We start from the raw sequence: 15,136 nt of genomic DNA, 5'->3' as shown, positions 1-15,136 counted from the left end.
CAAACTTAATTTCAGTAAAACCACCTCATTTCTTTCTTTTCTGTTACAGAAGTAAAGTTATTGTTTTTACATTGTTTCAGGCAATGAAGCATTTCAAGTTTCATTTCAGGGGGGGGGGGGACTTTCAGTTTGGTCCAGTCTGCATGTGCATCTTATTAGCTGACTGAGTTGTACAGCACTGTTTGCTTCCATTTAGAGATGCAGATCCAATGCATGCACCATGTTTAGTTGTGTTGCTGCCTGATTCTTTATAGAAAAAAGATGCAGTCTGTTGTCACATTTACTCCTCTTACAGCAAGAAGCTCTTTGGAAAGCCTCTATTCTTGCAGCTTGCATACAATTATTTTATTAAACATAGATTAGAAAATACTCAAGCAGCCAGAAAAGAATAATTGTATGTCAGACTGCTGTCCCCTAGAGTCTATTCTATTTTCAGACATCGGCTGTGGTGGGATTCACAAATAGGTATACTCAGTCTGGGGCTGCTATAACTCATACCTTTCAACTCTCTCTGATTTTGCAGAACATCCCCGATTTATTTTGTTCCACATTTCTGGTCTGCTTATGGAAACATTTGTGATTTATCTAGAGAATATTTGGGGATTTCTATCTCTAAATAGCAACAAGAGTCAAATTGCTATGATTGCCTCTTTAGTTGAAAAGCAGCAGCATTGTTGCCCTTACTTGTGTTCTAGATGATAAAAAAGCAGGCTAAAAAGTAGTTCTGTTTTTTTTTTATTTTATCATAGCTCATTTGGCTGCTTTGGGTTTGCCTATTTTCAGCAGAGGCCCAGGAAGAAATGCTCCAGATGCAGGTCTTTGGAATGTGGAAGGAAACTGGAGCACCTGGAGGAAACCCACGCAAATGCAGGGAAAACATGCAGACTCTGCACAGATGGCACCCCAACCAAGAATCGAACTGGAAAACCTCTTGCTGTGAGGTGACAATGTTAACCGCTGCATCACATATATATGATTAAGAGCAACAGGATGAAATAAAATATTGTAGTCGTGTTATTTTTTTCACTTTCCTCACAGTCATATATCAAAGGTATATGCATTTCTGGGGAATGGAGTTAGAAGGCACAATGCATGTCAATACACAGAGCCATTACATGCAGACTCTTAGCTTATCAGTAGGTAGGTCTGTGTGTGTGTGTGTGTGTGTGTGTGTGTGTGTGTGTGTGTGTGTGTGTGTGTGTGTGTGTGTGTGTGTGTGTGTGTGTGTCTAGCAGTGGCAAATTGAACCACAGTTCTCCGATTGTCATATTTTTTCTCTTTTTAGTAAGACATTAGAACAATATAGAATGTGGGTATCATTTGGGGCATGTTATGTATGAAACCAAACAGCAGTTGGAGGATCAGTTCTGACTGATTTGTTGTGGGGGAGGGGACAATGTCTATCAAACAGTTATATGGCCATTACATTTCTGGGATTTTTTCACAGTCAAAGGTACTCTGTCAGAAGGGACACATTGCACTGAAGTATGTGTGTATTTTGTACCAAATACATTATTAGAAATCCCTGTATTTTTATTGTGAATTGTCTTTGGAGAACTAACATGTGGCCTTATATACACATCAAGTAAACCCAGTGTTTCAGAGGTCTGTTTGTTGTTACAGTCTGGCACTATGCTTGATTTCTACTTAGGAAATTTTTTGATCTCTGCACAAAAAGGCTGGGTGGGGGGAAGGTAATTTAACTTCAGGATCACTTCTAATTATTGATATGGTTTGTTGACAGGAGGCAGTATTTCTCAAAGAGCTATATAGCCATTGTACCTATGTAATTCCTGGTTTACCCTCATATGTGTGTGATGCACATGGGCGATTGATTACAAGAAGGTCGAAAGGAGGTTCTCAAATATCTACAAAATCGAAAAAAATTGTCCAAATGTGCAATGAGCAAATGCATATTGGCATTCGCTCATTGCAGATTCAGCATTTTGGGTGCAGATTGCACTATAGCGGGGATCGGGAAATGGTCCCTTTCCCCACTGTAGTGCGATCTCGGAGTTAGTATATTAAAGTAGGGGTGTGGGGGTGCAGGGGGGCTTGCCCCCCCTGTATTACGATGTGTATTTACATTTTTTGTTCGAAAATCATCTAATCTGGTTTTCCAGATTTTGATTTTCGAACTTTGGTGATGTTCGACGTTACGTTTTTTGCAGTTTTGAGTCGCACAATAATGCGTTCGCATATGTCATTTACAGACATATGAAGGTAAACTTAATTCCTTCACTATTAAAAGTAGTATACTCTCAAAAGGAAAACATTCCACTGGAACAGTGTGTGTATTGTAGCAAAGTATATTAGTAGGTGTCCCTGAGGGGGTTTTTTTGTTTGTTTTATTGTGAATGAGTTAAGGATTCTTCATTATAGATGGAACCACCAGTTAAGTGCATTTTGTAGCTAAAGTTCCTGATATAGTATTGTGAGTAATTTGCTGGAACACTGTGTGGTTAGTGAGAATTAGTCCTTCATTACTAAGTAACATGAGTAGCCTTAGTAGCGATTTGGATGCTCTGGTTTTGCTATTTCTTCAACAGAAAATGTATATTTTGCATCTGCCTGCCATCTTACAGCACTGTACTGAAAGCACATGGTGTGACGTATGTAATGGAGGCATGATAACCACTATATCATGGTTTTTGGTCTGTGAGCATATGGTATAGCGGTATAATGCTGTGTATAGTGTTTCCCCCCTCACAGCAGGACAGTGAAGTCAGGGAGAGTCCTATCCCAGATGCACACACAGTAAGATAGTAACCTTTCATGACATTGTGCTCTGTTCAGTATCATGGTGAGCTGGCCAAGCAAGACAGTCACCCATCATGCTCTTGTACTATGGTGCCTCGTGCATTCCACTGCTCAACAGTTCTTATTGCTTCTTTGCATCTGTGTATGTATCCTGAAGTCTTGAAGGTCATTACCAGTTGTCATGTATGCTGTCAGTATGTCTATATGGCAGTACAAACTAGTATCTGCTGTATTTCATTTACTATGTTGTGCATTGTAAAGCGGCCTCCTACAATATGGTGACTGTACTTTTTATCTTGCTAAAACAGCTCTCATAGCATTGTGATTATGTTAATGAGATGCTTTACTATGATCATCTCTGAATCACTGTTACAGTGTGATGTGTTATCAGCCACAGTAAGTGCTACCAACCTCATCCCTTGCCACACCCGAACTGGAAGGTCATGTGAACAGTATGCTCATGCATGGACACAGTGAAGCTTATAGGGCCACATATCCACACTAGTGATGTGTTCCACAATGCTGACTCACTGTGTGATGCACATCACATGGTAGGGCCACATATCCACACTAGTAATACGTTCCATTGCGCTGACTCACTGTCTGATGATGCACATCACATGGTAGGGCCACATATCCACACTAGTGATACGTTCCATTATGCTGACTCACTGTCTGATGATGCACATCACATGGTAGGGCCACATATCCATACTAGTGATACATTCTATTACATTGACTCACTGTCTGATACACATCACATGGTAGGGCCACATATCCATACTAGTGATATGTTCCATTACGCTGACCCACTGCCTGATGATGCACATCACATGGTGCCCATAATGCAGACCCGTGTGCACAAAGCTACCATTTTCCTCCTTGTACTGACTTACAGAGTAGAAATGGCCTCTTCAGGCACTGGTTACAGCAGGGCTCCTGCCTAGTGCAGTAGAGACAAAAATCTGTATATTCTTACTGTACAGAGATTATGAGGAATATCTGCTGGGGCAAGAAGATACTCTCATGTTTAAAACACATGTCTAACATCAGCTTGCCAGGGATATGAGCAATGCCACTGGCCTCACCTGGCAGAGCTGGCATAATTACACTTACCTATGAAGGCACCACCCTGACCTGCTTCAGCAGTGGGAGACAGAGTTTATGGAGGTGAGACAGACATACATACAGACAGACAGACATACTTCTGTAGTAAGCATTGTGTATACAGTTTTGCACTGTATCTTCTGAGTTTTGCCTTGTTCATAGGTTCGTAGGTATTTACTAGGCTAATGACCACAAGGGCCTTTTTAAGCCTAGCCATGCATCCCAAATCTCTGACAAGTTCTCATACCTTTGATAAGTATAAGCAAAGGCCTGGGAGATGAACCATTTACAGGTTACCTGTGTCCATTAGAGACATAGCTGCCATACCAGGGATGAAGTTATGTTTTCCCATCCAATTGTCCAAGTTGCACTTGAATTGAGTTAGGTAGGAACACATTATACTATCTCCCCCTTTCTTCCCACCTGGCCCTCTGTTGATTCTGCTGGTCCTCTGTGACATGCTTACAGAGCCAGTGTTGCAGATATGAGGTATTGTTGTCTCTGAGAATGTACATAGTGTCAGGCATACCACCTTATTGTGCCTCTCACATCAGTGACATAACCCCCATTGCTCAACCACTGCAGTAGTGTGATGGCTGCCATTAACACACCTCCAGTCATTTACAATGCAGCCTGTTTCAGCACTGTGCCAGCCATCATATATACCTAATCAGCTTCTGGCCATGTCATGTTTATTCATCTACATTTAGTACAATGCTGTGAAATTACAGGTCTTTTTGAACAGCCTCCAATGCTTTAATTTCAACTAGTTGTTGGTGAATTCAAACATTATACTGTGGTTTTGAAAGAGAGGATAAATATATTACATCAAATGTTGACAATGAAAAAGAGAACTGCATTTAATATGGTATCTATGGATTGTCCTTACTCTGCTAATGCTATATAACTTAATTTGCCCTAAATCTGAAGTAATAATAGTACAGCTCTGTACAGCATGATGTATTGGCAGTGCGGCATTAACTACTACATAGCTTTACGAAGAAATCACCTTTGCATAGTATATGTAGTTGATGTTATAATAATTGTGCATTGCAGTGGAAGGACAGCAGGAAAGATGCATGTCAGCAGAACCTTTATCCTCATTGTCAGCAACAATTTCTGCAGTTAATTCTTAATATGGGGAGTACAGTAGTGCTTTAGCAATCGGGTTGGTCCAAATCACTTGCCCTGCATAGCTGAAACTGAACGGTTGCAGCAAATGTAGTTTGTACTAGAAAATTCCATTATGATATACAAGACTACAGTAATGAAGTGTGCCTTTTGTATAGAAGTCACTAAAAGAATAGAAGGAGGTTTAATTTTAAGAGGTTAAAGTACATGCTCTACATTCTGTTCTACCCCCAAAATTGTATTTTGGAGCTGTATCTTGCATAGATTTTGAGCATTTTCACAATTAGACTTCAAAAAAGTTTCAAAGAAGTATACACATTTCCTTATGTCATACTATTCTGGCAGCTGTCCCATATAAAAACTATGTATCACTTGACTGCCTTGTTGCCTTGTGTAAAGAATTGTCATATCCACAGTTCATACTGTAAGATATTCTCACTCTGAACATTTTTAGCCACGTCCTATTATAATCTATGGGAAATTCATTTTTTATCAGTCTTTTTGGTTCCCCACAGCTGACCATCAGCTGCACCCACATCTTCTCCTTGTCCACCACCAGATCTACTGAAACCATCTTAGCCTCTCCTGTGCTAATCTGAACACATCTGGGGCTGGTGAAAAGATCAAGGAACCTGGGGCACTCTCCATTGCTTTATATTTTACAGCTGTACCCTAGAGCTGTCATCTATTGCCAGGGGTACCAGCTCCTTTTTCCATACCTGGTCTAACTCTGATTCCACGATGGAAACAGCATGGAACTTAAGGGAATCCTAGTGAGTCTTGACAGCAACTGCTTCCATGTGGGGGAGGAATTTTTTTTTTTTTGTTATGACCTACCATCATTTTATCCTTCTCCATCCCCTATGCTCAGCTCATAATGCATCCCAAGGGCTACTCCCCTCTATGGACCACAACTCCCTTTAAAGAATTCTGGGATGACCATCACTCCCCCAGAAAAGGAACACCCAACCCCCCTGCCAGCACCTCAAATGCCCAAGATGTTAAAGGACCTCTATGGGCAAATGATGAAGCAAACATATATTTTTTTTTATCTTGCCATGATTTACTACACCCCCCAAAGCTGCCTGCAGCAAAATAAGTACTCATTCTTAATTTTATTTTGTTTTTACTCTTGTCTGCCCTCATGGGGGCAGACATCGTGATTCCTTTGGAAAGCTAAATCTGTCTCAATGCAAAGACTGTGAGAACAAATAGCCCTACCATTTGTTGTCAGACTAGACTTCCATTCATTTAGAAAGGATCACTTGAAAAAAAATGCCAAGTTTGAGAGTCTGCAGCTCATGTGTCATTGACTGGTATGTGCTGAGTTTTACAAATGTTGTTCCTATTGATGTACTACACATTCTCTGAAAGAAACTTGCAAAAGTGTCAACAAATTACTGAGATAAAAAAAGACTTTTCACAAGGAGCAATTTTGTAAGTTTCAATTCCTCGCCAAGTTACTCCTCCCATCTCCCCTCCTTCAGTGGGCTACAGTCTCACATTTCAGGCTTGGGTAGATTCAACTATTTTGTCAGCTTTGCATGACAATAGACATCAAAAAAATCACAGCCTGGTGTGCCACTAAAACTGTTCCCTTATATGTCTCTTCACTTCTGAATAGCATTTCCCCAGGAATAAAATAAAAAAAAAAAAAAAAAAAAAAAGCACACACATCAGTCCAGAGTTTGGGCCAATCTATCCATTTCTTATTGTGCACAATAAAACATTCAGTTTATAATGCTTTCTGGCTGCTGACATGGTTATCTTTACATAGTTATCTTATATCAAACCTGAACTTATAGTATTTAATGCCAAGCTTTACAACAGTTCTCAGTTTCTTAACTCTGATGTGACCCAGTACTTTGTCAATATACTGTAAATATATAGATTAATACAAATATTTGTGCACATATGACACGTACAATAATACACACCTACCATCATTAAAACAATATAAATCATATCAATATAGTTATGATTTCTAGTTTATGACCCTGTTTGTCTATGGAAACGTTTTGAATTTATGTTCAAGCAGTTGTATATTTGTTGTATATTATCTTGTTTAATTGTTTCTCAATATTCTAACCACTGTGTATGCTGCATCAATTGTAAAACTCTGATTTTACTCCTTGTATATTTTCTATGCTCTTTGTACAAAATAGCTATGTTTGTATAATTTATTTTTATTATTTTTTATAATTGTTTACTATGTATCTGGAGCTTTTCTCCCCCAGCCTCCGCTGAAAATGATCATCTTGTGTCCAGTCGGACTAACCTGGTAAACAAATGGAAAATAAATAAAAAATAAAATATACTAAGAAAATCAATCAATATACCAAGAAAAATCCAAAACTTAAGGAAAAAAACACAGAAGGAAGGAAAATGTTTCCTTGATGCTGTCATGAAAATCCCACTCACTTATTCAGATATTATGGGCAAACATATATATATATTATAACATATATAATATATTAGGCAAAACAACGGACCCAAGACACTAGTCATAGGTGACTCTATAGTCAGGCACACTGATGACCCACTTACCAGGCTAAACAAGGAGAAGGTTACTGTCAGCTGCCAGGATCTGCCACATAACCCATGCACTCAGGTCACTCCACAACCAAGTACAAATATGACTTTGTCATTGTCCATGTTGGTGTGAATGACTTGAGACATGCCTCCCTGGACTACATGAAGAGACATGGAAGAGCTCTCCGATCTTGTAGCCCAGGGAGGTATGACCCTAGCCCCGAGTAGCATTCTGCCATCACCCAGAATGATACCGCAGTAAAAGGACAAAATGATTGACTTCAACAATTGGCTAAGCTTCTGGTGTCATTCTAAGGGGATCCAGTATCTGCCTGGGACAACATGGTCAACAGACCATAATGCTTTGCCAGAGATGGCCTGCACCTGTCACCCATGGGATTCCGGATACTGGCTAAGGCTCTTGCTGCCTGTATAGTGCCTTTTTTAGACAAGTTTCAAATATAACAGGAACAGGCAAACAAAAACTGAGGGTAATGCTACTCAATGCTAGAAGTCTAAATCTCAAAATCCACTCACTCAAGGCACTCCTTAAAATGGAGAACATCGATACCTGTGCAGTGACTGAGACCTGGTTCAAGGCTACAAAGAGCACCCCTGCACAACCAGGCTATAACTCATACCACACTTTTCGGCCACGTAACCTGGACCGGAACACAAAAGGCGGAGGTGTGCCCATATTCATTAAGGATATCCACACCTCCAGGCTAGTTGCTCAGCATAATGCAGAAGTTATCCAAGTGCAACTAACTCTGGGCAAAACTGCAATCCAAATTGTAGCTTGCTACAGATCCCCCATCATGCTCCGGGATTCCCACTCCTCTTTTCTTGATATACTGGAAAATATTAGGGTTCAAACACCCTAATAATGGGCCATTTCAACTACCCCACCATTAACTGGGAAAACCACTCATGTATCAACTCCTTCGCTCAACGCTTTCTGGAATTCATAAATTCCAGTGCCCTGGATCAACTTATCCACACCCCCACCAAGGGCAACAATATCCTGGACCTAGTCATTACCAACATGAATGACCGGTGTTCCACACCCAAAGTCAACTCTTTATTGGTCAGATCAGACCATAAGCTAATCACCCTAGATATCCACATCCTGCCCCCACCCCACATTAAGGAAACCATGGTAAAATATTATTCCATAGCCAACTTCATGCTTCTTAAGACAGAAGTGGCGAACTTCATGACACACATGAAGACGGCCAATACAGTTACAACTGCTGAATCCTACACAAATGCACTCTATAAGCACTTACATGAGTGCATGGATCATGCTATCCCAAACAGAACCAAGAAACTATCCTCCAAAAAAAGGAAGCCAATCTGGTGGTCCCCTGCCATAAACAAACTGTACAGCAGAAGGAAGAAACTGTTGCAAAAGAGAGTAAACTCCCATGAGTGGTGGAGCTCCCTGGTCAGTCTCAGTAAGACACTGAGATCCCTTATAAGAGAATCCAAAGCTAGCTATGAAAATAAAATCACCACTGATTCTAAGGACAACCACAAAGCATTCTATACCTATGTCAAGAATCTCAATGGCACCCAGATCTGCTCTGAGTTACAGCACAACTGCATGAAAATTACAAAACCAACTGATATTGCCAACATTCTGGCAGATAGGTTCAGTGCTAACTTTACCACCCTCTCACACCTAAAGGGCCCATATCTATACAGGAAGAATGCAGAATCCCTGTAATCACAACTACACAGGTAAAAGCTGCACTCTCTAAAGCCAAAAACAGCATCCATGGGACTGGACAACATCCCAGGCTGCGTTTTACACGAACTTCAGAATGAATTGGCTCCCCACCTAAGCACCATGTTCAATCAGGCTTTGTGCCCACTGAATGGCACACAGCAACAGTTACCCCACTCCACAAAGGGGGAGCCACCACTGATCCCGGGAACTATCGTCCTATTAGCCTGATGAGCTTGGTCTGCAAGGCCATGGAACGTATAGGTTCATAGGTAGGTACTAGGCTATCGACCCTGGGGCCTATACAAGCCCAGCCAAAAAGGTACCCTGGCTTTTACCACCCAAGAAAATTATTTTCCTGTGACATTGTCGAGCAGATCCCAGAGGTGAATTTCCTATTTCCCATCCAATCATCAAAATTTTTCTTGAAGAGTGCAGTGAAGAGCTTTGTTTGATATAGATAGGTAGTTTACTCCAGAGTATGGGAAGTCTCTGGGACAGGAATCTATCCCTCCGGCATGTTCTCTTTATTGTGGTGACAAGGTTTAAGTCCCTAGAGCATGTAGCTCGGAGGGATTGGGATTTTTTTAAGTGGAGTAGTTCACTCAAGTGATTGTAGTTCATGGGTACAGAGTTTTTACCAAAGGGGGTGACAATGCACTTTTTGGCATTGAGCTTGAGGCCATGGCTTACCAGGCATCTGTCTCAGTGAGGCCCTTTTGTAAAAAAAGCCCTGTACCCATGAGCTACCACATAGGTGGTAGTCTACTTAACATCAAATGTGTGATGAGACCTTGGGACCCAGGTGGACAGTAGTCTCTCCTTTGATAATCACATCGCCACAGTAGTCAGGAAGTCCTTCTACGTGGCACACCTCATCACAAAAGGGTTCTCATCCAGGAAAAAAAGAGGTCATTGTTCCCCTTTACTTGACACTCAATAGACCCATTATAGAGTACAAAGCCCCTTTTGGAATGTACCTCACAAGACATTTGCAGCAGCAGGAAAGGCCGCAGAAGTACCTCACAAAGAGGATTACTGGCCTCAAACAGATGCCCTACACTGTCCATCTAAAAAAACTCCAGCTTTACTCCATAGCATATTGCCTACTTCAAGGTGATTTCTGCCTAACATATAAAGCTATGTCAAACCCAGAGCTGTTGGACGTGCTACACCTAAAGAAATCCCAATCCCTCTGAGCTACACGCTCTAGGGACCTAAACCTTGTCACCACAATAAACAGGACATGCTGGAGAGATAGATTCCTGTTCCAGAGACTTCCCACACTCTGGCACAAGCTACCCATCTATGTCAAACAAAGTTCCTCATTAGCACTTTTCAAGAAAAATCTTTGCGTGGATGGGAGATAGGAAAATATACCCCAGGAATCACTTCTGTGGCTCTGCTCAACAGTGGCACAGGAAAATAACTTTCTTGGGTGGCATAAGCCAGGGAAACTTGCTGGCTAGGCTTACTTAGATCCTTAGGCCGATAGCCTAGTAACTACCTATGAACCTATTATTAGACTAAATACAATATTATGTAGCATTGAAATGCGCTAACATTATAAGGGTGACAGTTCATTGTTTACCCATAAAGCAAATGTCAGAGTGGAAAAGTTCAAATAGTGGATAAAGAGGAGGGGAAGAGAAGAAAGAGTGAGGAAAAGTATTTGTTAGAAGTAATAATTAGGGTAGATATGGGAGGCAGGAGAAAAAATGAGTAAAAGTAACATTACAAGTAAGAGAAATGAAACAAAGGAAAATAAATAACATGGACAACAAGATTTACTGTGTGTGTGTGTGTGTGTGTGTGTGTGTGTGTGTGTGTGTGTGTGTGTGTGTGTGTGTGTGTGTGTGTGTGTGTGTTGTAAAAGAACTGTAAAGCAAATCTGCACTGATACCTGCTTGCTGCCCTGCAAGTGCAGTGGACTGGCTCCAGTAGGAAGGGATGGCAGCATAACTCTCAACATTATAGAACAAGAAATTTGGACAAGGCCATAAATAATAGGGGACAAAGGCCCAAAAATGGGACAAATTTATAAATATTGCACTTACAAAGTTGATAAACAGGTTTTGCATTGGATTGAATTTTCTTAAGGATATTAGGTCTGAAAATCAAATGCCTGTCAACTTTCTGACTTCAGTGTTCAATGATTTGCCAGTGATTTGACAGAACTGCAATTTTATGAAAAACAGAAAAAAAATCTGGACTTTCTGCAAAAATCTGTACTGTTGAGAGATATGGATGGGAGTCTTGAACCAACACCCATCAATCATTTTCATTTGTTTGCCAAAGCCATTACAAGCAGTGTTTTGCAGAGAGGTGGGAAAAGCCTTAAATTTGACTGGTATGTTGTGTGGGTGTGGGTGTGAGAAGTTGTGTTTGTGGAAGGTGGAGGTGTGCCTAAGTGTGGTGCGAATGTTATGGATTATGAAATGGAGAGATTAAGAGTAAAATTGTGCTCAGTGAAGTCCCTAGCAATTTCATCACTGCTTGATTCAGACATATACACTTCCCTGTGTTTGTCAGTACTATGTTTGAGCAGTGGCAGCTGGTGACTTCAAATCAAAGGGGGGCTGCAGGAGACAGCTGAATGGGTGGGGTCAAGGGGAAGGGTGTGGCCAACTAGAAAGGGGAGGAGCTATGCTCAAAACCACAAAAACTAACTTTAATTAAATATGCTGCCCTGGGTGGCAAACCATCATTATGAGAGTCCAATCAAGACAAAAATAAGTGTAGAAGAATAAAAATATTTAAATGCATTGGCTGCATGACAGCTTACTTAATATCTAGATGGAAACAAAAGGTTGTGAGGCATGAAAAAATAAATTACTTTTTAAATACATTACTGGAATGCCAGTCAAAATCAAGTACAAGAAAAACCAGAAGCACTCAACTCAAACCACTTCTCCTTGCACTGCAGTTCTAATTATAATTTATATTCAGCTTTATTAAAGTACCAAGTAACATGCTGAAAGTAGAAATCTCTGTGATGCCCCCACTTGTAAAAATGTTTCTTATCCAAAAAAGACCTGCTGCCTGACAACTATCTACTTGTTTCATGGGGAAAACATGTAAGTAAAAAATGAAAAGCAAACAAGAAACAAGCTCAAGATACATTGCTTAAAGGATTACTGTACAGGTTATGGACCACACATGATTGGCATTCTGTTTAGTTTACAGGTAAAGTCTGTAGAGATGACTGGAAGTCTCCAACAAGTGTAATGAGCATTTTAAAATAATGGAATCCTGTCCTTTAATACCCAAGGCTTATACATTATCTAGTCAAGTATTATCTGCATGGCAACAACAGAAAGGCTTTCAATGTTGGCAATTCTTTAACAGTATGCTTATTAAAGCTTACTTGCATCTTACGATCTCAGACAAGCTTACCTTATGGTCATTAAAGCATTGCTACTTAAACACAGAGCAACAGGCACTTTGAGTAATAAGCATAAATCAACAGTACAAAAATATGACAGAAACCAGACCTTTCTGCAAAATCAAGGACAGATGAAAAGCCACTGTAGTACTCGTGTCTACCTTGGATGGGGGGGGGGGGGGACACTGCACATTTACACTGCATAACTACTCCTTGCCTTGCTTGGACACATCCAGAGTCACTACATGGTGGAGTGGGGTACAATAAGTAAGTCACAATTTGAAATGTCTCTGGCTGACTGTGATGGCCCTGACACATTTGTCATACCTCTCAACCTCAGAGCAAGAAATCTGGACAAAGCCATACACAGAAGTGGGACAAATGCCCAAAAATAAGGACAATTTTTAAATATTGCTCTAATAAACTTAGAAAGATAATAGAATAGGTATTGCATTAGTATGACTTTTCTGAAGGGTATAAAATCTGAAACTCAAATGTCTGTCATTTTCTAACTTCAGTCTTTAGTGATTTGTCAATAATTTGCCAAAAAACACAATTAAAAAAAATGGACCAAATGTGATGCAAAAATATAAAATAGCCACACAATACAGCTGGGAACCTGTCAAAGAAGGGACACTTTAATATTAGTACTGCTAACTTGAGCAGCTGACAAAATAAAAGAATCTACATGCATTTCAAGTAATCTATAACTTTGATTATTACAGTTATTTCTTAATTGTAAACCCTCCATGTTTTCTTCCAAAATTGCTATTTTGTGGAGGGATTATTAGGGGGAAGAGCAACATTTTGAGCCAAAATCGGGGACAGTTGAGAGGTTGGCTATGCCTAATTCTATAAAGCAATTTATTTGCATATACCTCTCAACCTGTTAATGCAGTAAATCTGAACAAGGCCAAATATATTGGGGGAACGTATAAACAGTACTAAAAATTGCTCTTGTATAAATTGAGACAGTTGATAGAACAGTTCTTACTTTAGCATGCATTTTTCTGAAGATTATGAAGTCTGAAACTCAGTGTATCATTATTTAGTGACTTAATTTCTAAATGATTTGCCAGAAAACTACAAATTTTATGAAGAACAAACCAAAAATAAGAAGCAAAAATCTATTCATTCTTTGAAAATCTGGACAGTTGAGAGGTATAGTTCAGCTGGGCCTTTCTGAGTTTGCTGCCCTTCCCCCCTGACAAAATCATGGTTGAATTGAGCCTCTGCAGCCATTCCAATGAACCATTACTTGTCCATTTCACTCCATTTACCATAAACACTAATGTGCATACTGCTTTACTTCTATGATGAGTTGGACTTCATTTGAAAGTTTTATTTTGTATTTTACAGCACAAACACTAAGTCATCTACTAAACAAAGCAATGCAGTCTCACAATGAAAACTTAGCATTAAAACTTATCTGCCCTTGAAACTCACATTCATTGAAACAGCATTGAAACCCACATTCAAAGAAAATACATTTTGCCAGTGGCAGATAAAGATTAATTTTGGGCTGTTTTCAAATCATAGGCCCCTTGCATATGAAACATACATGTGCTCTTTGATACACCTTCCTCATTGCACTAAATTATATTCCTTGTACAATATATTACAGTTGTTAGAGGGCGTTTTAAATTTGTTTTGAACATTTTTCCAGTAAGCAATGAAACTAAATGCATGCACCCATAATGACAAAACTGCCCAGTTCAGAACATTTATCATAAAAGTCTACTCAGACTTCCACAGTCCACCATTATCAGTAAATATGCACAATTCTACAGCCCACCATTATCAGTAAATATGCACAATTCTACAGTCCACCATTATCAGTAAATATGCACAATTCTACAGTCCACCATTATCAGTAAATATGCACAATTCTACAGTCCATTATCAGTAAATATGCACTATCTCTGAAGTAGTAAAAGTCATCTAAATAATTCCACATTAAAGAAATCTGTAACTAATGAAGAGGTTGCTGCTAGCAAACACCTTTATATTTCATGGTTTCATCGAAAAATAAAGTGTCTGTTGCCCCTCAGGAATAAATTGCCTATATTACATTAAAAAATGATAAGCTAGTAATATTGCAAGAGGAAATGGATGGCAAACTGATAACGGACTCATAGTTAGTATCTTCACCAAGGAGAACATTCTCAGTACGGCAGCATCCACCCCTTGTGGGAGTAGAACCCACAGCCTTCTGCATCAAAGGCAAGTACACAACCTGTTGTGCTATTAACAAGGCAAACCAGCTTCACTTAAGCAACCCTAAACTTCTGTTCCCCTGCAGCTCTCAGCTCCTTGTAAAATCTACTCAATACTCAACTTCGCAGCACAAGAAAACTGGAAAAATCCAAAATGTATTGGGGGGGGTCAAAAGTCCAAAAACCACGGACACAAACATTGCTTGTATAATCTTGGAAAGTTGCTAGAACCATACATTTTACTGCCAAGATCCCTGTGCAAAACAGTCAGAGCAA

This window comes from Protopterus annectens, chromosome 9.part0, assembly GCF_019279795.1.
Source record: "Protopterus annectens isolate FY-2018-M chromosome 9.part0, PAN1.0, whole genome shotgun sequence".
Taxonomy (NCBI): domain Eukaryota; kingdom Metazoa; phylum Chordata; order Ceratodontiformes; family Protopteridae; genus Protopterus; species Protopterus annectens.
The sequence above is the reverse complement of the archived record's forward strand: the minus strand, read 5'-3'. Positions refer to the sequence as shown.